Here is a 22,777-nt window from a genome sequence, read left to right on the forward strand (position 1 = left end):
ATTCGAAGGAATTGGATTCCCGGAAGCTAGCTAAGGCTGCTGACTTGTGGGTTGCCAACAGGGCTACTCATAAGGATTCTGGGGCAACTCAGAAAAAGGATGAGGGAAAGCAGCCTAAAAAAGACTCAAAAGAGAATTCTAATAACTCAAATTCCAAAGAGGGCCCCAAACAAAACCAGAAGGGTAAGCCACAAGGAAAACCACAGCAGAATAGTGTGTCTTCTGGTGCCAAACCGGAAGGAGGTCAGAACAAGCCACCATTCAAGAAAGCATCCGGTAAATGCTTTGTTTGTGGCTCGACTGACCACGTGAAAGGAGATCCCAGATGTAAGGGTAAACCTTCAGGGGTCCAGCTTGTCTCCTTAGCCTTCGCTCCAGAGGAGGAAGTCCAAATGGCAAGTGGAAACTTTCTACTGCTAGCTGACGAACCCATTGGAGTCTCAGCCAGCATTTCTTTAGTATCTCTGGGGTTGTGGGAACAACAGAATTTAGATATCTATAATTCTATCCCTGATAATACTAAAGAGTATTATAAGGACAGTGTCCAGGTGAATGGTCAGGAGACTCCTGCCATTAGGGACACTGGAGCCAGCATAACTGTGGTGGATAAATCGTTTTTTCAGGCTGAGGATGTTGCTAAGGCACCCAAACGCCTCACCAAGTTAGCTGGAGGGCCTGTGCAGATGCTTCCCCAATTACCAGTTCTCATCCAGTGTAACGACATGACTGTGAAGATACCTGTCAGCATACAGAGTGAGGTACCAGGACGCGTACTGTTGGGTAACGATTTGAAAACTCTCGGAGTTGTATCGCATACTCCCAGACCTCCTAGTAAACGGTTACAGGAGCTAACCAGACCCGCAAGAGAGAGGACCATGCGCCGTACTCTCCAGGAGATGATGAAGAAAGAAATCACTCCTGCTCCACTGGAATTGTCGGCCGCTGTCTCCAAGAAATCAGAAGCAAAAGGGAAACCTAAGACTTCTATCCCGAAACCAGCAGCCAGCATTCCAGTGCAGCCAACACGGACTTCCCCGCGGTTGTCCAAAGTTACACCCGTAACTCCACCTCCAGCCGAGGCTGAGAGGGAGGTACAACCCTGTGTGGTAGAATTAGACTCTGAGGAAGAGCTAATGGAAGGCCAGGAACTCATTGGAGATCTGGACCCTGTTGACCATCCTGAGCTGCAGTCTTTACTGGCAGAAGGTGGACCCAGCAGGGCAGAGTTCAGTAAGGGACAGAGAGAATGTCCAACTCTGGAAGGTGTTCGCCACCAGGCAGAAGCTCATGCTGAAGGGCAAGAGACTGGGAAACACAGGTTGCACTGGGAAGATGGCCTCTTCTACAGTGAACCGACCGAGTCTGCACCTGGAGACTAGAAACGACTTGTAGTACCCCAAGAGAACAGACCACAGTTCTTGCAGTTAGCCCACGAGATTCCTTTGGCTGGTCACTTGAGTTTCAAGAAGACTAAGGAAAGGCTCTCTCTCTACTTCTATTGGCCGAAGATGGGGGCCGAAGTAGAAAAACACTGCAGGAGCTGCCACACCTGCCAGACCTCTGGTAAGGTTGGCTCCAAGAATGTGGCACCTTTAGTGCCTCTCAAGTTGTGGGAGTCCCGTTTGAGAGAGTAGGGATTGACATTGTTGGTCCCCTTGATCCTCCAACCTCCTCAGGCAACAGGTTTATACTTGTTGTAGTAGTCCATGCTACTAGGTATCCTGAGGCAATTCCTATGAGGACTGTTACAGCTCCGGCTGTGGCTAAGGCCCTCCTTGGTATTTTTACTAGGGTCGGGTTTCCTAAGGAAGTAATCTCTGACAGGGGTTCAAACTTTATGTCCCACTACATGAAAGCCATGTGGAAAACCTGTGGAGTTACTTACAAGTTCTCAACAGCGTACCACCCACAAACCAATGGGTTGGTAGAACGGTTCAACCGAACCATGAAGAGCAGGATAGGTGCTTTAGAAGAACCCCTTAAGCGTAAGTGGGACCTTCTACTGCCATGCCTTCTCTTTGCTTATAGAGAAGTCGGTCAGGAGGGAGTAGCTTACTCTCCCTTCGAACTTCTCTATGGTCATCCCGTCAGAGGTCCATTGGCCCTGATTAAGGAGGGGTTGGAGAGTGCTCCTTCCCCCAAGCCAGTCAGAGTGACTGACTACGTGATAGGTCTCCGGAGGAGAATGTCGCACATGATGACAGAAGCAAGCGATAACTTGAAAGCTGGACAAGCATTGGTCAAGCACCGGCACGATCAAAAGGCTAACATGGTTGAGTTTGCTCAAGACCAGCTCGTTCTCGTTATGATCCCAACAAGGCAGAGGTCCTTGCAAGACAAGTGGATGGGACCCTTCAGAGTTGTGGGTAAACTCGGAGAGGTCAACTATCTGGTGGACTTGGGCAATCCCAAGGAGGCTCCGACAGTCTTTCACACCAACCGACTTAAAGCGTATGTCTCACGACCTGATGTAGGAGCGTTGCTTCTAGCATCATCCGAGGAAGAAGAAGAGAGTGAAGCTCTTCCGGATCTCCTCAGAGGCTTACCTTTAGATGAGAAAATTGAAGGAGTAAATCTCTCCTCCAATCTGACACCCGAGCAACAAGAGGAGTGCAAATCTATGTTGAATCAGTTTGCCTCTCTGTTCTCGCTTTCACCATGCTTGATCCCTTGGGGCCAGCACGACATACTCACTGGTGACTGTCTGCCAGTCAAAAGCAGAGGATACCGCATGTCAGAGAACGTACGAACCCACATCAAAGGTGAGGTCAACAAGATGCTTGATCTCGGGGTAATAGAGCCCTCTACTAGTCCATGGTCTAGCCCAGTTGTGTTAGTACCAAAGGCCGGATCTAAAGAACTTACATTCTGCGTGGATTATAGAGCTCTTAATGCAGTCACCAAGACTGATGCCCACCCTTTGCCAAGAACAGATGAGTTGGTGGATAAACTTGGCACCGCCAAGTTCCTCAGCACATTTGACTTGACGTCAGGCTATTGGCAAATAGCCCTGACAGACCATGCCAAGGAGAAAACTGCATTTTCTACACCCGTTGGCTTATACCAGTTTAAGGTAATGCCTTTCGGATTGAAGAATGCACCTGCTACGTTTTAACGGATGGTAAACCAGGTTCTGAATGGGATGGAGGACTTCTGCATGGCATACTTGGATGACATCGCAGTGTTCAGCAATTCCTGGGAAGAACATGTAACCCACCTGAGAGATGTTTTGCAGGCTCTTGGAGGAGCCAATCTGACCATAAAGGCGAGTAAATGCCAAATTGGACAGAGTAAGGTAGTCTATCTTGGACATGAGGTAGGAGGTGGAGAAATAAGGCCTTTGCTCAGTAAGATTGAAGCTGTGCAAAATTGGACAACACCGACTACTCAAACCCAAGTGAGAGCCTTCCTATTACAGGAATTTCATAGAGAACTATGGGACCATAGCTTCTCCACTGAATGTCATCTCCTCGCCCAAATGTCCAAAGAAGTTTAGATGGAACGAGGAGTGCAATCAGGCTTTTGAAAACCTGAAAAAGGCTCTTTGCCAAGCCCCAGTACTCAGAGCTCCTGATTACCGCCAACACTTCATTGTGCAGACAGATGCTTCAAATGTAGGGATAGGTGCCGTACTCAGTCAACTGGATGGGAAAGGTAGGGAGCACCCTGTTTGCTTCATCAGCCGCAAGCTGAAGGATCCTGAAACAAGGTGGGCAACAATCGAAAGAGAGTGCTTTGCTATCGTGTGGGCTCTGAAGAAGTTTAGGCCGTACTTGTATGGTTCTACTTTTGTCATTCAGACTGACCACCAAACCTTGAGATGGTTAATGCAAATGAAAGGGAAAAACCCAAAACTATTGAGATGGTCGATCTGCCTGCAAGGGTTTGATTTCACCAATGAGCACAGGTCAGGGTGTCACTGCCAAAATGCTGATGGTCTCTCTAGGATGTATGTCATCGACTAGAGGTATGAGATTCATCCAGGAGTGGATTAAATCCTCCTGTCCCTTAGTCTGGGGGGGGCGAGTGTTAGGGAGAATTCTCTGTTTAGGCTGAATTTCCTAACCTAGTGAGTCCCCCAGCAGCTTTGCTGGATTTCTGGAGTTTGTTTTTTTCCATCCTGCCAAGAGTGAGACTCTTTTTCTCCCACTACTGGACATGTATGTGTGTAATTCCTTTGAATGTCAATGTGTTCTATGGGCTATGGGGTCTTTTACTCCATAGGGTCTCATATGTTTTTCTATGTGTGTTACACCGCACCATACGTGCCATAGCACTGGGGCGTCCTAGTGGACCCCCACCATAGACTCCATACCCGGGGACTGACTACGGTCTCCCCGGGCATGTAACGTCACCATTGGCTTTACTAGACCTAAATTTACTAACAGAATTAGTACAAACCATCTTATTGTGGACGTACTAGTAGGGGTAATTCGATTACTCCTGGATCTGTTATTCGAGGGGGCACTGTCCCGTCCCCCCTCGTCGAGTTTTGGCTGGTGGCAGTGGAAACTACTTGTTATGTTCGACCCCGAACATAACCCTATGGGATTCGTCCCATTGTTGGAGATTGATACTTTTTCTCGTTAATCTCTAACATACCACCGATCTACTTATCTTTATTAAGTTTATCAGATGGTATTTTCTGCCAGAACTCGGTTTGTAAAATGGCGTCTGTGTTCGTCTCTGTGACTCCTAAACCAAAGGTTGAGCCCTTTGATCCACTTTTGGCGGCTCTGTACAGAGACCCTCCAAAGTGGTGCCATTCTGTCTGGGTTACCACAGGGGTGTGGGAGGGGGTTTAGGCACCCTGGGCCGAGTTGCCTTGCCAACTCCGGTCGCACTCTGGAGTGATTGGCCCAAGTGGTGAGCCTCCCCGCTCACCACTTAGCATGTGTTGATTGACAGCTAGGCTGAATGAATGGGGGTTTTCTGCATAAAAGCAGGGCTTTTGGGACTGGATCTTCAGAAGTCGCCACAGGACCTAAGAATCCGACGAGGGTAATGCTGAGCCGACCTGCATGACGACACCTCCGGTGGAGCCCTGCGGAACCAACTCACCACTTCCCGACGACAGAGGAGATCTCCCTGCCAGAGAGTCTCTTCCCCTGACTGGTGGGAACAACCAGTCCCCTTTGCTTTTTATTCGCCTTAGGACGCAGTGGTCGAATTGCCCGTGCAGAGCACCTCGGCAACCGGATAGCCACTACCCCTGTACCGTGACCGAAAGGTGGTGCCTTGTGACGGAGCACTCCGCGGCTGGTCTCTTCCCTGGTGGTGCACCGGACTTCACTTTTCTTCGACGACGAGAACATCTCTACTCTTGGCAAAGACCCGACGTGCATCCACCACCAGGAACAACTGCCCCCGCCGGAGCTGCCCTCCACAACAAGGTACCGTGTCCGCCTGGCTTCCCTTTCGATCGGTTCGAGTGAGGTGTCTTAATCCTCTCCTTTTCCGTTGGGTCGCCTCCAAGCTTTCTCACGTATTGTTCTGAACTGGTTCAATCTGCCGATAACAATTTGCTATAAAGACTCGAACGCTTCGCCACTAGAGACTTTTGGGACATATCGCCTTGCCTCTCTCCGAGTGGGCCTGGCCTCTGAACTTTATGATCTATTGTGGTTCTTGCCTTCTTGCCTTGCATTTTTCCCGTGAAGTATTGAACTGTGTTGATTTCGTAACCTGCTTATTTTTCTCTCCCGTCCTAACTAATATTAGAGTGCCATCTAGGTTGAGGCATACACCTCTGTCTGTAAATAAGTGGTGCCGGTAAAACCTAGACTTGTCGAAATATTGCTAGGGGGATTGATCGTTTCTTCTTCGTAGAGTAATTGTGTTTGATTTATTTGCCGTGATAGTGCCATAGTGTTTTTGATAGATGTTTCAGTATAAATAAATACCTTAATATCTTTACACTGAGCCTCGTTGAGTGTTTGCTTGTCTTACTGTGAAGAATTGCCCTATTTTGTATACTCCACATACTGCTTAACTCTTCTTGAGAGAAGTCTGACTGCTCAGCCACAGCTACCAACAGTGAATCTGTGTGGTACGGACTGCTACCAAGTGGGTTTACTGCCAAACACCTGTAGTCCTAAATCTTTTGCAGTGGTCCCAGAGGGAACTGCACAGGTTTCCACCTAACAAAAATAGCTCAGTGGGTTGAGCGATGGCTGCTGCAATGTGTGTGTGATCTGCAGGTTTGACTCCCAGCAAGGTCAACTCAGCCTTTCATCATGCTGAGGTTATAAACGAATACCAACACAGGTTGGGTGATATTGTATGTATGTTTGTTCTATATGAAGCGCTTAAGCATAAGTGCTATATAATAACAAATCATTATCGTTTGGCCTTGGACGTCTGCTTGCATTCACAGTGATTTGGTAATATGGGCTTATGCACCTATTGATATTAACGATACATATGGTGATCCATTCTTGTATGAAATGTATATCACTTTACAGTGATATTGTAACCATATTTTTCATAGTGTACTTAGAAACAATGCTATGTTATGCCATTTCCCCTTTTTTCCCCTTTTTTGTCGATGGGTGAAAGGTTGTGTTCCAATCGCTTCCTGTGATGTCACTTCTGGGTGGGGTCAAATTACATCGCTTCCTGTGATGTCATCAGAGGTCAAGGGTTGTGTGATGTCACTTCCGCTACCCCTGGCATTTTGAAGAAATGACATCCCTGGCGCTGACCCTTTTCAGCTGTTTACCACCATTTCACGTAGGTTGATGGCTTCACCCCTGGATCTCCTTTGGTCGGGCTCGGACCCCTCTTGATTTGCAGTACTTGGGTGATGACTTCACCCCTCCCAGCAGCATCCCTTGTTCGGGTTCACTATTGACAACTTCAAATTCACAATTGCTTGCGGGATTCACTTCCCTTTCTTTCACACTGCTTGTAGATCAAAGTCTTTTGATTGTATAGGGATTTTGCTAGACTCTCTGTATGACCACTTTGACCTATTTTGGTGGCCCCACCACCGGCCTTCTGGTATCTGTAGTTTCAAATGCAAAACAAAGTGGGATCAGCCAGAGTATTTCACACGAGCAACCACGTGGTGCCGGAACACTCTGCAGCTGGTCTTGAAGGTATGATTTTGAAGGTATGATTTTGTCTTATAGTTTCACCACTAGTCTCCCTCTGTCGTGGTCAGAACCTTCTTGAAGCTCCTCAAGGTTCTCCCTCGGTCAAGCTCGGAACCCTTTTTAGGTTCACAAAGGCCTCCCTCTTCCAGGACGGACCGTGCTTAAAAAAGTCACAATTTTAACCCAAAAAAAGCTTGTGGGACTTCTAGTCCCAGAATGCACTTGGCTAATTTTGCTCCCACTTCTTTTGCTCCCCGAAATGGCACTTTGTCATTGTAAGCTGCAGGAGCTAAAAGGAGCTAAAAGGGGATGTTTGTAGGAGATCAGGGCTTCTCCCTTTGCTCCTCAGAGACCTGGGTTCGCCTGCCTGGCCCAGGGGAGGAGTTTAACTGTTGGTACCTCCAGGCAACCCCAGCTGCCCATGGTCCTGCCTTCTGGAGGGATGGTTACCTCCTCCACACTGCAATCTCCTCTCTGGTAGCAGGGCCAGTGTTTGGGTGGTTTTCTCCTTCTCCTCCAGCCATCTCACTGGGGCTCTCTCAAGGACCTTACAGCATCCCCGACTCACTGACAATGTTTCTTCTTCTTCCTCTTGTTAGGGTGACTCCAGAAACCCAGAGCCGGCGATTTCCATCTAAGTAGATGATGTTCGGCAAAATATGCACCAATCAGCCAACCATCACCACTAGATCTCTTCCCACTTCCCAGTCTCCCGCAAAAACTGAAGCAGGAACCTTCACTGTTTATCCTCCACCCCTCTTTTCCAACAAAACAAATCAGGTAACCCCCGTACAACCACCCCAATGCCACTGATCCTAAATCTGAGCAATTCCGTCTGCACATGAAACCTCACACAATCCAATATATAATGAGACACCGTCTCCGGGCAACCGCAAGCCTCCCATGCTGCCCAGGAAACTGTACCCATCATACACTTCCACCCTGCCAACCCTGCATGGCCCACCTTAAGGCGATTCAAAATAGTTTCCTCCCTTTGTGCCAACTTTACACCCCCCTCAAATGCCCGAACCTGCACCTCCCTGCACACTGCCTACAACTGCCACCCCTTCGAACTCATATCCCACCGATCTTGCCACATATCCTTAATCTTGCCACGCACCATCACCTCAGCCGCACTTAATGGGACTTCGGCATCCACCTCCCCCCTCAGCGTGGCCCCATATGCAGCCCGATCCACTAATTCATTACCCAAAACCCCACAATGACTGGGGACCCAAGCCAACTCCACCACAGTACGCCCCGCAACACACTCCTCTAATCACTCTCTAATGAGCACAACTATATCCCCCCATCACAATTCCCCTCCTTGATAGCCAACAACACACTCATCAAATCCACAAACAACACCACCCTAGCCAACTGTTTCCCCATAATCCGAAGCACTGCCATATTAATAGCCATCAATTCCGCCGTGCAGACGGACATATTACCTGACAACTTAGCCACCCAAAACTCCTCATCCGTCTGAAAATCGCAGGCCATACCAACCCTGTTCCTCTCCGGGTGCCTGGAACCATCCGTAAATACCTGAGCGCCAACTTTCGCCCCCCACATACTGCTCTGCCAATCACTTAATCACCCCCGATCACCACTCTTCTTGACCACCACCTTTGCCAAATCCAAACAGATAATTGGATCATGCTGCATCCAAACCGCCACCACCACCACCCTACCCACATCTTCCAGCATACACAACCCCTCCACCCACAATCGTTTCACCAACCTGTCCGCATGGAACCCAAAAGTCTGCCCTTGCCTCTGCCAACTCCAACTCTTATAGGCATGCAGCCAATTAACCACCAGCCACTTCTTCACAGGATGCCACACACTGAGGGACTTACGTCTCAACCAATTCCTAGCACTCAGCTCCTCCCTTCTCAAATCCAATGGCAACATCCCTGCCAACACTTGCACATCCTCTGTGGGGGATGATCGAACCATCCCAGTCACAATCCTCATCGCCCTTGCCTGGACACCATCCAACACATCCAGCTGAGCCCGACTATAACTGCTATGCAGCTGAACACCGAACTCCAGCACACTCCTGGCCAACCTCACGTACAACATCCGCATACTCCTCTGCCCTCCACCCCACTCCTGACCAGACACTGCCTTCAACAAATTAAGATGTCTTTTACACTTCGCCACAGTCCTCTCCACTTCCACGACAGGTGCTCATCCAAGAGCACACTAGGATACCAGAATTCCGACACCCGCACCAACACAGCCCCGCTCAACTTGAGGTCCAAACTGACACCACTACGTCGCCTGTTAAACAGCATATACACAGTTTTGGAGGAGGACACCGTAAAACTTTAAGCCAAACACCACATTTCGATTACTTCCAAAGCCTCCTGCAACCTTCCTTTAACCACTCCGCCCACCTTACCCCTAACCCAAATCACTCCATCATCTTTATAGAATCCCACCAGACAACCACACTCCCGAGCCTTCTCTATACGGCAATCCACCGCTACAAGAAACAAAATAGAGCTGACAACACTACCCTGGGGTGTCCCATTTTCCATCAAAAACTCTAGGGACAACACATCCCCAATGTGTAACGCTCACCTGATTCCCGTAGAGGCGCCGGTCTTGACTGGGCGTATACCGTATCTTCAAAGGTGATGTGTAACACACGGCTGGCTCTTTGGGCTGGACCTCTGTGCACTGTATGTCTGACTCGAAGGGTAAGATGTCTGCAGATAGAAAATATGGGATTAAGAAACTGGGTTATTGAATGTCTCTCTCTTCTTCCCTTTCTCTTCTCCTGTAGAACCCCAAAGGTTAACGCTCTCACCTTAGGTAAGTGAACTCCGTGCTCTCCATCTGGCCCGGGGCAGGGTGCTGTAACCAGTTTCTTCACTGGCTAAGGGGAGCAGGCCTCTTGACTTCAGAGGACTGCTGTCCGTCGTTTACTGCACGAACGGTAAGTTTCGAGTAATTCTAATGTCTTTAAAGTCTTTAGTAATGATGTTTCTTGTTTTGCAGGGTTCCGGCGATGGCGGATGACGGGCTGAAGTGAGTTGAAGATGGAGCCCGTGTGATGAATAGAAGCGCCTGGAAGCACGTAAGTAAGCGCTTGTTGCCTGCTTCACGATGCGCTCTAACTGTCCTTTTATTTTGCAGGTACAAGTTCGGAGAGGCTGCAGGGTGCCGGAATACCCACTGGGTTAGATGTGGAAAGGAGTAATGGCACGTGTGTATTAAAGTTCCCCAATGTCTTTAAACGCACCTTGTTTTGTCTTTCAGATGCGGGATGCAGCGCCGAAGGCCTCCGGAGCGTGCGAAGAGTTGGTAAGCTTTTGTCTTTCAGATGCCAGAATGCAGTGTGAAGACCTCCGGAGCGCACGAAGAGTAGGTAAGCCTTTGTCTTTCAGATGCCGGAATGCAGCGCGAGGCGTTGGTGACAGCCGATGGACCAGGTAAGTGAAGAGCTGTCACTGAAGACCGTAATGCTAACCTGTTCTTTCTTGTCTTTATAGGTGTTGCTGAAGACTGGATTCAGGATGGTAAGCCTTTTTCCTTAGGCCCAGGATCAGATGCAGAAGACACGATGAGCGTTCTGCTGCAGAGGATGCAGAATAACGCAAAGCAAGATTCATCCATCGGGTGTGGTTTAAATAGCCTCCTGTAGTGCTTAGGTGTCTCCTTCCACAGCCACGCCTAGGTAAGAAAAGAGTTCCTGCTTTCCAGAAGAGTTCCAGTGTTCTGAATCTAGGGAGTGGCTCCTGCCCCACCCAACAGGAAAAGTAGTTCCAAACAGAAGAGGATCAGAGGCTCAACTGGCAGGCAAGTAAGCAGCATGGTCTGCTGCAGGTAAGTCCACCCAAGCATTATGAGCCCGGCGCTTCCAGCGCTGGGACTGGGCATATTTATGAGCCTGGTGCCACTGGCGCCAGGACTGGGTCCAAAAGGTCCCAATTGGGACTGGTTGGCACTCGGAACCTGGGTTATGGATCTGCTTCCAAGGGAGTTGGGAAAACCCTGACCTTTTGGAAGCAGAGATCATGACACAATGCGCACCCGAAACACCATTGTAACAGCCAGACTGCATCAGAGGTCATGGGACGCCATGCGAACACCAAATACCCGGAAAACACACGGAGGGGCCCACGGGAAGCACTGAGGTGGACACTGGGGAAGCAGGACTCGAGCCTGAACGTATGGCCCGGAAGGAGGAGGCCGCTGAAGGAAGCAGTCATTTGTGGTTGGGGGCAGACCTGGGGGCCATCCGCGAATTGTGTTGCCTGGGTGCAGATAGTGGAGACCCTAACGCACGGCCGGTAGCGGTAACTGGGTTGAGAGGTGGCGTGTGTCCTGCGGGTGGGGAACGCGGAAACCACGACACAGGCGCCCAGACGGAGCAAGGGACTGCCGGCGTGTGCCGCGTGTACCGCAGCACGAACGCCCAAAGGGGGGAGGTTGTTGGGCCAAGACGCCACAAACGGGGAACGGAGCAAAGAGAAGCAAAAGAACCGTATAACCTTACACTCGTAAAACAGAGAAAAGATACCAAAAAGAAGGATATTAGAGGGACTTTATCCTTACCCAAGCTGGGGACCTCTGACTTTATAAACCCCAATCTTCACCTCGTGGCACATGGCGGGGAGACATCATGGCGACTGGGAGCACAGAAGGAAGGGGGTGGGGTTTGGGAGGGTTTTTCTATCCTCGGAGCTAAGGAGAGACCTGATTGGGTCAAGAGTGGCCAGCCCCTATATAAAGCAAAGAGAGAAGAAGGACTGATGGGGATTTCTCTTTCTTCTTTCAGAATCGGTTTGGAAGCGAGGAGACCACAAGTCCATACCAGTGGGCTTACGAGGATTAACCAGAGATTTCTGCCTTGCACTCGCAGAAAACCCCATCAGAGTCATCTATGCTAAAAAGAGAACTGATACTTGATTTAAATCTTCTTTTTATTTCTTAAAAAGTCAATAAAGACTGACCTTTGTTCAACTTACCTGCCTAGTCCGAGTGGTCTGTCACAACCATATTCCCCAGAAAATCCTTAATTCAAGAAAACATCTTCCCCTTAACACCTTTCTCTCGCAACACAAATAGCAACCCATCCATCCACACCATATCGTACGCCTTCTCCATAGCAACAAATATCGCCCCCACAATCTCCCGACAGGACAAGGGCTCCTCCACATCTGTCGCCAAGCCACCTTTGCATCCATCACTGATCTAAATTTATGGAACCCCTGCTGAAACACACTCAGCCTCTGCTCCAGCTCCAAAAAGTGCACCAGAGGGTCACACACCATTTTTTCCATCACCTTGCACAAAGCAGAAGTCAAAGCAATGGGCCGATATGACCCACATAAGCCAGCAGGCTTCTCCAATTTCATAATCGGCAGGATGACAACCGTCTTCACCCTCTAGGCAATGTACCACTATCCTACACTACATTAAACAGCTGCAACACCTCCAGCAAACAAACAAGGCAAATGCTGCAAATAAACATAACGCACCCCATCCTCACCCGGACTTGAATCCCGTTGTCCCCCCAGTACAGCCTGCAACTCACTCAAAGTGAAGGACATATCTATACTGGATGTCCAATTGTCCACAGCATTCAACACACCCTGATTAGCAGCCACAAACTCTGACATTTTCTTGCTGGACACCAGAGAATAAATTTACGTTACGTTTACTTTACCCACAAAATACTTACCCAGTGCCTCCGCTTTACTACCATCATCCACCATATCACACCCCATATCAGTAATCATTGAAATCCGAGTTCCACCTCCCGCCTGCCCGGACATACGCCAAAACCTCGCCCACACCTTCAACAAACAATTATCACCAGAGAGAGTGCTACAAAAATTCCTCCAATACACCCCCTTATGACACCAAATTACCCGCTGCACCAGTGCCCTAGACTTTTTATATGTGATAATGTCTGCCACTGCTTTAGTACGCATGGCCTTTCCGGAAGATCTTACCTCGAGCCGGGGCCAGTTCCGCCACAACACTGCGAAAGTATCCTACCAGAGCCAAATCCAACTCATCCACAGTGGTCGGTACCCCCACCCCCTGGGCATCACCCATCCCCATCACACCCATCAACCTGCTACACCCCTCTCCAAACTTCACCCAATCCAAATTACAGAAGTTATAACCCCTCAGGGCAGGACTTGTCGACTTCACCACCCTGACATCTACCTCTACGTATATAGACCCATGATCACTCCCCATCAACCCATCCGTCCTCAGTTTCCACACACACTTAGAAGCCAAAGAAGCTGATACCCAGGTCAAATCCAGGCAAGACCCCATACCCGTATGAATATCAGTCCTAGTATGCTCCGGTGAGTTTAATAAGACAAGCCCGCACTCATCAGCCAGCACCTCAAGACTAGCCCCATTAACGTCTGTCACAGCACTATTCCATAGCGTTTTGTGACAATTAAAATCACCACAAAAAACATATCTGCTGCTGTGCCCCAAGGGATGCTGCAAAGCCCCCATGTCAAGAGGTCTGCACGGATTGTAAAAATTCAAAACAACCAACACACCATCACCCACAAACAACCTCACACCAATCCTCTCCAACTCCCCTTCAAACTCAAGGACAGAACCTTGAAAACCATTCTTCACCAAAATGCAAACCCCTCCCCCATGACCCGCAATCCTTCCTAAACAACACTTACCCCAGAAAACAGAAATTAATACCATCTCTCAACTATGTCTCCTGAACATACAGATGTCAACATCACCCACCCTCAACAACTCCTTCTTCAACTCCTGCCCATTCGCCAACACACTCCTCGCATTTCATTGCCACAACCTCAGACCCCTGAACCCTCACGGGGGACGTCACTGTCATGAGCGCTACTCCCGAGGAGCCAAGACTGGCCCAGCGTCCCCCGAAGCAGGCTCATCATCCACACCCCCGGTTCCAGCAGACCCCTACAGGGGCCCTTTGGACCATGTCCTGGCGCCTCTGGCGCCAGGCTCATAAGGAACCACAGTCCCGGCGCCATGGGCGCCGGGCTCTTATTCTTAAAGTGTGCAGTAGTGATTGGGTGGACTTACCTGTGGCAGACCATGCTGCATACTCACCTAGAACAATCCAAGCTGGGTGAAGTCCCAGCCACTGGCTGGGAGGGACCAATCCTCTTTTACAGGAACTCTTTTCTTACCTGGGTGGGGCTGATGCTAATCCTCTGACACTGGAACTCTTTTCTTACCTGGGTGAGGCTGGAGGAAGAATGCGCACCAAAGCACTTCTCCACTATTTAAACCACGCCCGATAGAATTCACGTGCTTCGCGTTATTCTGCAACAGCAGCAGGATGCTCACCGAGTCGGCGCCTGCATTCCATGTCCAGACACACCCTCAGCTTCTCGAACAGCAACCTGTGGATGAAGAAAAGGCACAGGAACATCTACTCACCAGAATTCAGCCACAAGAGTCCAGTCTCCGACAACCTGCAAATAAAGACATAAGGTTAGAAAACGGGCAACACGCTCGCAGCTGCGTTCACTTACCTTATCCATCCGTGATCACACCGGAGTTTACCGCGGCCTTTGCTTCGGCAGCATCCCAGCACCTGGAAGACAAAAGACATTATTAGAGGTGCCCATTTTGAAGTGGCCACAATTCAGTAATACTTACGCGCTTCTTCACGCGCAGCAGCAGCAGCATCGCCCTCAGCATTTCGGCACCTGAAAGGAAGGAAAAGACATTATCAGAGGCGCCCATTTGGAAACGGCCACAATTCAGTTATACTTACGTGCCACCGCACGTGCAACAGCGGCGGCATCGCCCACAGCATCTCGGCACCTGAAAGACAGAAAAGGACATTATAACAGGGTGCTCCTTCAGAAGCGGCCTCAGATCTTCTACACTCACGAGCCTCTTCTTGCACAGCAGTGGTGGTGTCGCCAACAGCTCCTCGGCACCTGAAGGACTATTACAAGCCACAAAAGGACACTGAGCCTAAACACTGAAATCATCCAGTGACGTAACTGGATTCCACGCGCCCCTGCACCAGAAGCAGGATGGAGAGCTCGGCTTTACTAAACCAAAGGTGAGAGTTCGTGGACACCAGTCGAGAACCAAGAAGTGGGAAAAGCAGAAGATCGGTGGGAGAACTTATCCAACCAGCTTGTAATTACCCCTTTTTCTTCCACCTGCAGAAAACTCACCTTACAAGCCAGACAGTCAATATTCGGAGGTCCTGCCAAGAGCGTCTTCCGAGTTCTACGCCTCATCATAGTCATAGAAGCAACTGTAGCAGTCCAGTTTGGGTCAGCGCCTCCGTGGGAATCAGGTGAGCGTTACAGAACGCGAAGCCTACCCATAATCTCCTACCCAGGCGCTATGGAAACTACCGACACAGACGAATTGGCCCAGTTGTTGGGGGAATTAAGAGCTGAAGTCCATGCTGCTCGCCAGGAAACGAACGACCTTAAGAGGGAATTGATAATGTCAAAAGAACGAACTGATGATCTCGCCAGACAGTTATTACAGAGTCAAGCGGGGCAAACTCCTCTACCTAACTCAGGGGGGAATTATACCCCAGTTACTTCAACCTATCCCGTTCAAATCAACCTACCTGGAAATGTGCCATTGGCACCACCTGAACGCTTTTCTGGTGACCCTAAAAGATTTGCAGTGTTTATAAATCAATGCCGACTGCACTTTCTTTGTAGACCCGCAGCCTTTCCAACTGACCAGATCAAGGTAGCCTTTGTACTTTCGTATCTTAGCGGCAGCGCCGTTGATTGGTCGATCCCTCTGGTTACACAGGATGACCCAATTCTTTGGAACTTCTCAGCCTCCCAGGCGAGTATGGAGAGACTTTTTGCAAGACATTCCCAAGGGCAGGCCCTGGACAACGAATTCCTCTCCCTGCGACAGGGCAACCAGGACCTCTTAGCCTACATTGCATCTTTTAATAGGTTAATCGTGGAAACTAGATGGCCCGAGGATAAAAGGATCACGCTATTTCACAGAGGTCTGCGTGGTGAACTTAAAGACGTCCTTGCCCAGGTCGTGAATCCTCCTCAGGACTGTTTGGAATATATTGATTTGGTGGTCCAATTGGATCATAGCCTCCAAAACAGAAAGGCAGACCGATCCAGGTTTGAAACCCGAGTATTCACGAAAACACAAAGCAACGCCAAAGGGGTCGACACCGTTGAACCTATGCAGATTGGGGCCGTAAAGGGTCCCTTAACCCAGAAAGAGCGTGACAGAAGACAACAAATGCAATTGTGCCTCTATTGTGGAAACTCTGGACATTTTCTTCGAGATTGCCCGGTAAAACCACCTAAGAAAACAGTAGGAGCTTCTGACAAGAACTCTGAAAAGCCTGAGCCGGGAAACGACCTCGCCCGACAAGTGTAGAGGTCCGTTTGCCGAGCTTAAAAACCAGTTCTTTGACCTCGCACTTCATAATGCCTATGGTCCTCGTAAACCCAAAGCAACCAGAACGTTTGCATGCTATTAAGGCATACATGGATAGTGGAGCAATAGGAAATTACGTGGACCGCGAATTGGCTTCCAGGATGAACCTACCTCTTTGTCCAAAGGCAGTTAAAGACGTCATTACCACGGTGGATGGGACCGAAATCGCCTTCGGACCGGTAACCCATACCACTGCTGAAGTGACGCTACTAGGCCAAGACGGGCATTGGAGGTAATTGTGTTCGACGTGATCAAGGCTCCTCAATTCCAAGTAATCCTAGGAATCCCTTGGTTAGAGAAACAGAACCCTCATATTGATTGGCGAGCAAAGACGATAATGTTCCCTGAGTGTACACCAACCTACTATCCACGACCCAGCATTGGCCGAGCGTCAGCAACGACTGACGGTCCACAATTACCTCAAGAGTATCGAGAGTTCCAAGATGTTTTTCAAAAGGAACAGGCTAACACCTTGCCACCTCACAGATCATACGATTGTCAGATAGATCTGCTACCCGGTGCAACTCCCCCTTGCAGTAGGATTCACGCCCTCACCGAGCCTGAGAACCTTCATCTGCGACAGTATTTAGACCAGTATCTGGCCAATGGCTTTATCCGTCCGTCAAAGTCTCCTGCATCCTCGGCTCTGTTCTTCGTACCAAAAAAAGAAGGTGACCTCAGAACCTGTATTGATTACCGTGCTCTGAATCAGATAACAGTAAAAAACAGATACCCCTTACCTCTGATCCCGGAACTCCTCGACCAGGTGAAAAACGCCTGTATTTATACCAAGCTTGATCTCCGGGGAGCTTATCATTTGGTACGGATCAAGGAAGGTGATGAATGGAAGACGGCATTTCGCACTAAGTATGGGCTATTTGAATACCAAGTGAGGCCCTTCGGACTATGCAATGCGCCGGCCGCCTTCCAATATTTCATGAATGACGTCCTCAGAGAGCTCATTGATGTCTGTGTTGTCGTCTACATAGACGACATTCTTGTGTACTCATCTTCGGAAGCTGATCATCGAAATCATGTTAGGGCGGTCCTTGAAAAACTTCGCCAACATAAACTCTTTGCCAAGCTCGAGAAATGTGCCTTTCATGTCACCGAGGTTGAATTTCTGGGATTTATTCTGACACCCAAAGGAGTCCACATGGACTCGAGAAAAGTTGACGCAATCCTCAAATGGCCATCTCCTACTTCTGTGAAAGGCGTTCAAAGCATGCTAGGCTTTGCCAATTTTTACCGCAGATTTATTCCAGAGTTTTCACGAGTGGTACAACCCATCACATCCCTATTAAGAAAAAATAAGCGCTTTGAATGGTCTGCAGAAGCTGAACAAGCCTTCCAAGAGCTAAAGGCCAAGTTCACCTCGGCGCCAATACTGAAACACCCACCCCCGGATCTCCCTTACATCGTTGAAACCGACGCCTCCAGCTTAGCAATGGGAGCAGTTCTATCACAAAGGGATCCAGAGACTAACCAACTGCATCCTGTGGCGTTTTGGTCTCGAAAGTTCTCGGCGCCTGAGATTAATTACACCATCACGGACAAAGAGCTTTTAGCTATTAAATCCGCCTTTAAGGCCTGGCGGCATTATCTCCTCGGGGCCAAACACACCGTTACGGTGATCACCGATCATCGAAATCTACAGTATCTGAAAACCGCCAAAGCTCAATCCTCCAGACAGCTTCGCTGGGCTCTATTCTTTGCTGAATTTGACTTTGTGATCACTTACCGCCCGGGCAACAAGAACGGCAAAGCGGATGCTCTTTCCCGAATTGGAATGGGAGATAACGTTGTCAATCCCGAACCCGTACCAATAATTCCTGAACAAAGGATCTTGGGTCTGATTTCTTCGCAATCCATCGAGGATATTGAGGCAAAAACTAAACAACTTGTGACCCCATCAGACTTACAGAGCTGGTTACAAAGAGGAGAGAACTTCACCGTAAACAATGACTTGCCTTATTTCCAAGGACGATTATTCCTACCACACGCCGATTTACAAAAACAGGTAATCTCCTGTTATCATGATTCATTAATGGAGGGTCTCCCTGGCATCGCCAAAACCACAGAAAAAGTGAAGAGACACTTCTGGTGGTCTTCATGGAGAAAAGACATAAAAGAATTTGTGATGTCCTGTGGTGTGTGCGCTCAAAACAAGGGTCAAAAGAAAAGACCGGCTGGTCTTCTGCAACCATTAGACATTCCACCGTGTCCCTGGCATACCCTTTCCATGGACTTCATCACAGACTTACCCTCTTGTTCCGGGTACAACACTATTCTCGTTATTGTGGTTTTGTTTTCTAAAATGGCCCACTTCATTCCGCTAAAAGGCTTACCTTCAGCTTCAGCACTAGCCAGAGAATTCCTTGAAAACATTGTCCGGTTACACGGCTTCCCGTCGGTACTAATCACTGATAGAGGAAGCCAGTTTATTTCTCACTTTTGGCGTAGTTGTTGTCGGTCAGCTCAAATCGATGTAAGACTTTCAACCAGCCATCACCCCCAGACCGATGGGCAAACCGAGAGAACAAACCAGACTCTCAAACAATATTTACGATGCATGCTACCACAGTCTGAAAGCAACTGGAAGGACATCCTTTGGATAGCTGAATATGCATACAACAATTCAGTTCATTCGGGAACCGGGAAGAGTCCCTTCTACATCTTGTATGGAATTCATCCTCGAACCTCCAACCTCGACCCACCTCAAGATCTTGGAACACCCGCCGTAGATCAGTTGCACTCTGTTATTACCCAAGCTTTCAAGGAAGCGACTGCACATCTACAACAAGCTAAAGAAAGGTACAAAAAAGGAGCAGACCAACACCGAAGCGATGCCCCTCAATACCAGGTTGGGGATCAAGTCTGGTTGTCCACCAAACATTTATCGCTAAAAGGACCTTGCACCTTCAACCCCAAATACCTGGGACCATATTCAATTACGGCCATAATTAATCCAGTGGCCGTTAAATTAGATTTGCCAACCCATATGAGAATACATCCTGTGTTTCACGTATCTCTTTTGAAACCCATGCAACCTGGAACCAGACTGCCAGACCTCCAGAACCCATTCAGATGAATGGAGAGCCCGAATTTGAAGTTAAAAACATTTTGGACTCCAAGATCATCAAATCAAAACTATTCTACCTAATCGACTGGAAAGGCTAAGGACCCCAGGAAAGATCCTGGGAACCCTATGACTACGTCCATGCTCCTCGTCTAGTCAGGAAATTCCACCGAACCTTTCCCGATAAACCAAAACCCCCGGGGAGGACAAGTTTGGGAGGGGCCTTGAGGGGGGGTGCTGTCATGAGCGCTACTCCCGAGGAGCCAAGACTGGCCCAGCGTCCCCGGAAGCAGGCTCATCATCCACACCCCCGGTTCCAGCAGACCCCTACAGGGGCCCTTTGGACCATGTCCTGGCGCCTCTGGCGCCAGGCTCATAAGGAACCACAGTCCCGGCGCCATGGGCGCCGGGCTCATATTCTTAAAGTGTGCAGTAGTGATTGGGTGGACTTACCTGTGGCAGACCATGCTGCATACTCACCTAGAACAATCCAAGCTGGGTGAAGTCCCAGCCACTGGCTGGGAGGGACCAATCCTCTGTTACAGGAACTCTTTTCTTACCTGGGTGGGGCTGATGCTAATCCTCTGACACTGGAACTCTTTTCATACCTGGGTGAGGCTGGAGGAAGAATACGCACCAAAGCACTTCTCCACTATTTAAACCACGCCCAATAGAATTCACGTGCTTCGCGTTATTCTGCAACAGCAGCAGGACGCTCACCGAGTCGGCTCCTGCATTCCAGGTCCAGACACACCCTCAGCTTCTCGAGCAGCAACCTGTGGATGAAGAAAAGGCACAGGAACATCTACTAACCAGAATTCAGCCACAAGAGTCCAGTCTCCGACAACCTGCAAATAAAGACATAAGGTTAGAAAACGGCAACACGCTCGCAGCTGCGCTCGCTTACCTTATCCATCCGTGATCACACCGGAGTTTACCGCGGCCTTTGCTTTGGCAGCATCCAGCACCTGGAAGACAAAAGACATTATTAGAGGTGCCCATTTTGAAGTGGCCACAATTCAGTAACACTTACGCGCTTCTTCACGCGCAGCAGCGGCAGCATCGCCCCCAGCATTTCGGCACCTGAAAGGAAGGAAAAGACATTATCAGAGGCGCCCATTTGGAAACGGCCACAATTCAGTTATACTTACGTGCCACCGCACGTGCAACAGCGGCGGCATCGCCCACAGCATCTCGGCACCTGAAAGACAGAAAAGGACATTATAAAAGGGTGCTCCTTCAGAAGCGGCCTCAGATCTTCTATACTCACGAGCCTCTTCTTGCACAGCAGTGGTGGTGTCGCCAACAGCTCCTCGGCACCTGAAGGACTATTACAAGCCACAAAAGGACACTGAGCCTAAACACTGAAATCATCCACTGACGTAACTGGATTCCACGCGCCCCTGCACCAGAAGCAGGATGGAGAGCTCCGATTTACTAAACCAAAGGTGAGAGTTCGTGGAGACCAGTCGAGAACCAAGAAGTGGGAAAAGCAGAAGATTGGTGGGAGAACTTATCCAACCAGCTTGTAATTACCCCTTTTTCTTCCACCTGCAGAAAACTCACCTTACAAGCCAGACAGTCAATATTCGGAGGTCCTGCCCAGAGCGTCTTCCGAGTTCTACGCCTCATCATAGTCATAGAAGCAACTGTAGCAGTCCAGTTTGGGTCAGCACCTCCGTGGGAATCAGGTGAGCATTACAGTCACCACCACTCATCAACCTATGAACATCCTTATCTGTGATATTTCCAATCTTTAAATACATCTTCGCGGCCTTTACCACCGCCTGCAGCCTGTCCGATTTTGACTGACACTCAGCAGTCATATTAATAGTTGCTATAATAAAACATAACAAATCCAACATTCTGATAGTAACACCCCTGCCAATCACCCCCATCCCAAAGACTGAACCTCCCCCACCTCCACCTGCTTCACCACTTCAGCAGGACTACCCACCACAACCACCCGCTCCACCCGCACCTTCTGAACTGCTGCAGCATAACTGATGTTATGGCTCACCTTCATACTCACAACCTTACATGCCTCCACCTGTACAACACACCCCCTAAAGGAAGCAACATGATCCCCACCACAATTGCAACACTTTAGCGTACACACCGAGAAACAAACTTTAATATCAAGGGGACCACCACACTTACCACACCTCCTCTCCTTCCAACAAGATCGCGCCACGTGGCCATACTCCTGACCCTTATAGCACCGAAGAGGAGCTGAAGCATGAGGCTTCACCGTTAAAACCCTGAAACCCCCAAAAGACGTGCTCTGGCACCTCACACCCCCTAAACCGAATAGCCACAATCATAGAAGTTTGCCCCCATCAGGGCCTTTCTTACCCAACCGCCACACCTACAAAAAACCCAACTCCTGCAAGGTACTCACAATATCCTTGGCATGCACACAGAGAGGTACCCCATAAATCACTGCTTTACACACTGCACTGCCCTGTTCTGACACGGAAACAGGATGTCTCCAAAGACAACCCAAATCCAATGCCTTGTTCCTGGTCACCTCACCCACAACTAACAAACGCCCTCCACTGATTACCTGGACAGACTACACAGCTCCAATCTCTTTCCAGACCCACTCTGACACCACAAAAGGGCTAACTCCACTAAGATCCTGATCAGGCTTTGTCGACTTTATAACTACCTGCCAACCTTCTCTGCCTCCATGGGTTCAACTCCAGACTCATACCCACCCACACACTGCTGTCCACCACCAGAACCCCAACTGCCCTCAACCCTCCGATCCACAGGGGATCTACTACGAAGCAGCGGCCCACTGTCATCACCATGCAACCCCCCTTCCCTCCCCCACCATCAACACCGGCTCCCGCCAAACCCTCCACCAGAGACTGCCGACCACCACCTACACCCAATTTCCCTTTCCCACCATCACCTGCAACCTTTCTTCCCACTTCTCCCCCCCCCAGTCCTAAGGGACCCCTTGTCAGGCACACCACCACCAACCCCTGCAGACCCAAGGGTACCCTCACTGCTCAATGCATCACCCCACCCAGGAGCAGGCCTTATGCCATCTTGCACCCCCAACCCTGTACCGTAGCCTGCAGCCGCCTTCTCCAGAGCATTCCCCTGCCCACTCATATCGGTGGTCAAGGACACCCACCACACA

This window comes from Ambystoma mexicanum, chromosome 11 (assembly GCF_040938575.1).
Source record: "Ambystoma mexicanum isolate Mex_15411 chromosome 11, UKY_AmexF1_1, whole genome shotgun sequence".
NCBI lineage: Eukaryota > Metazoa > Chordata > Amphibia > Caudata > Ambystomatidae > Ambystoma > Ambystoma mexicanum.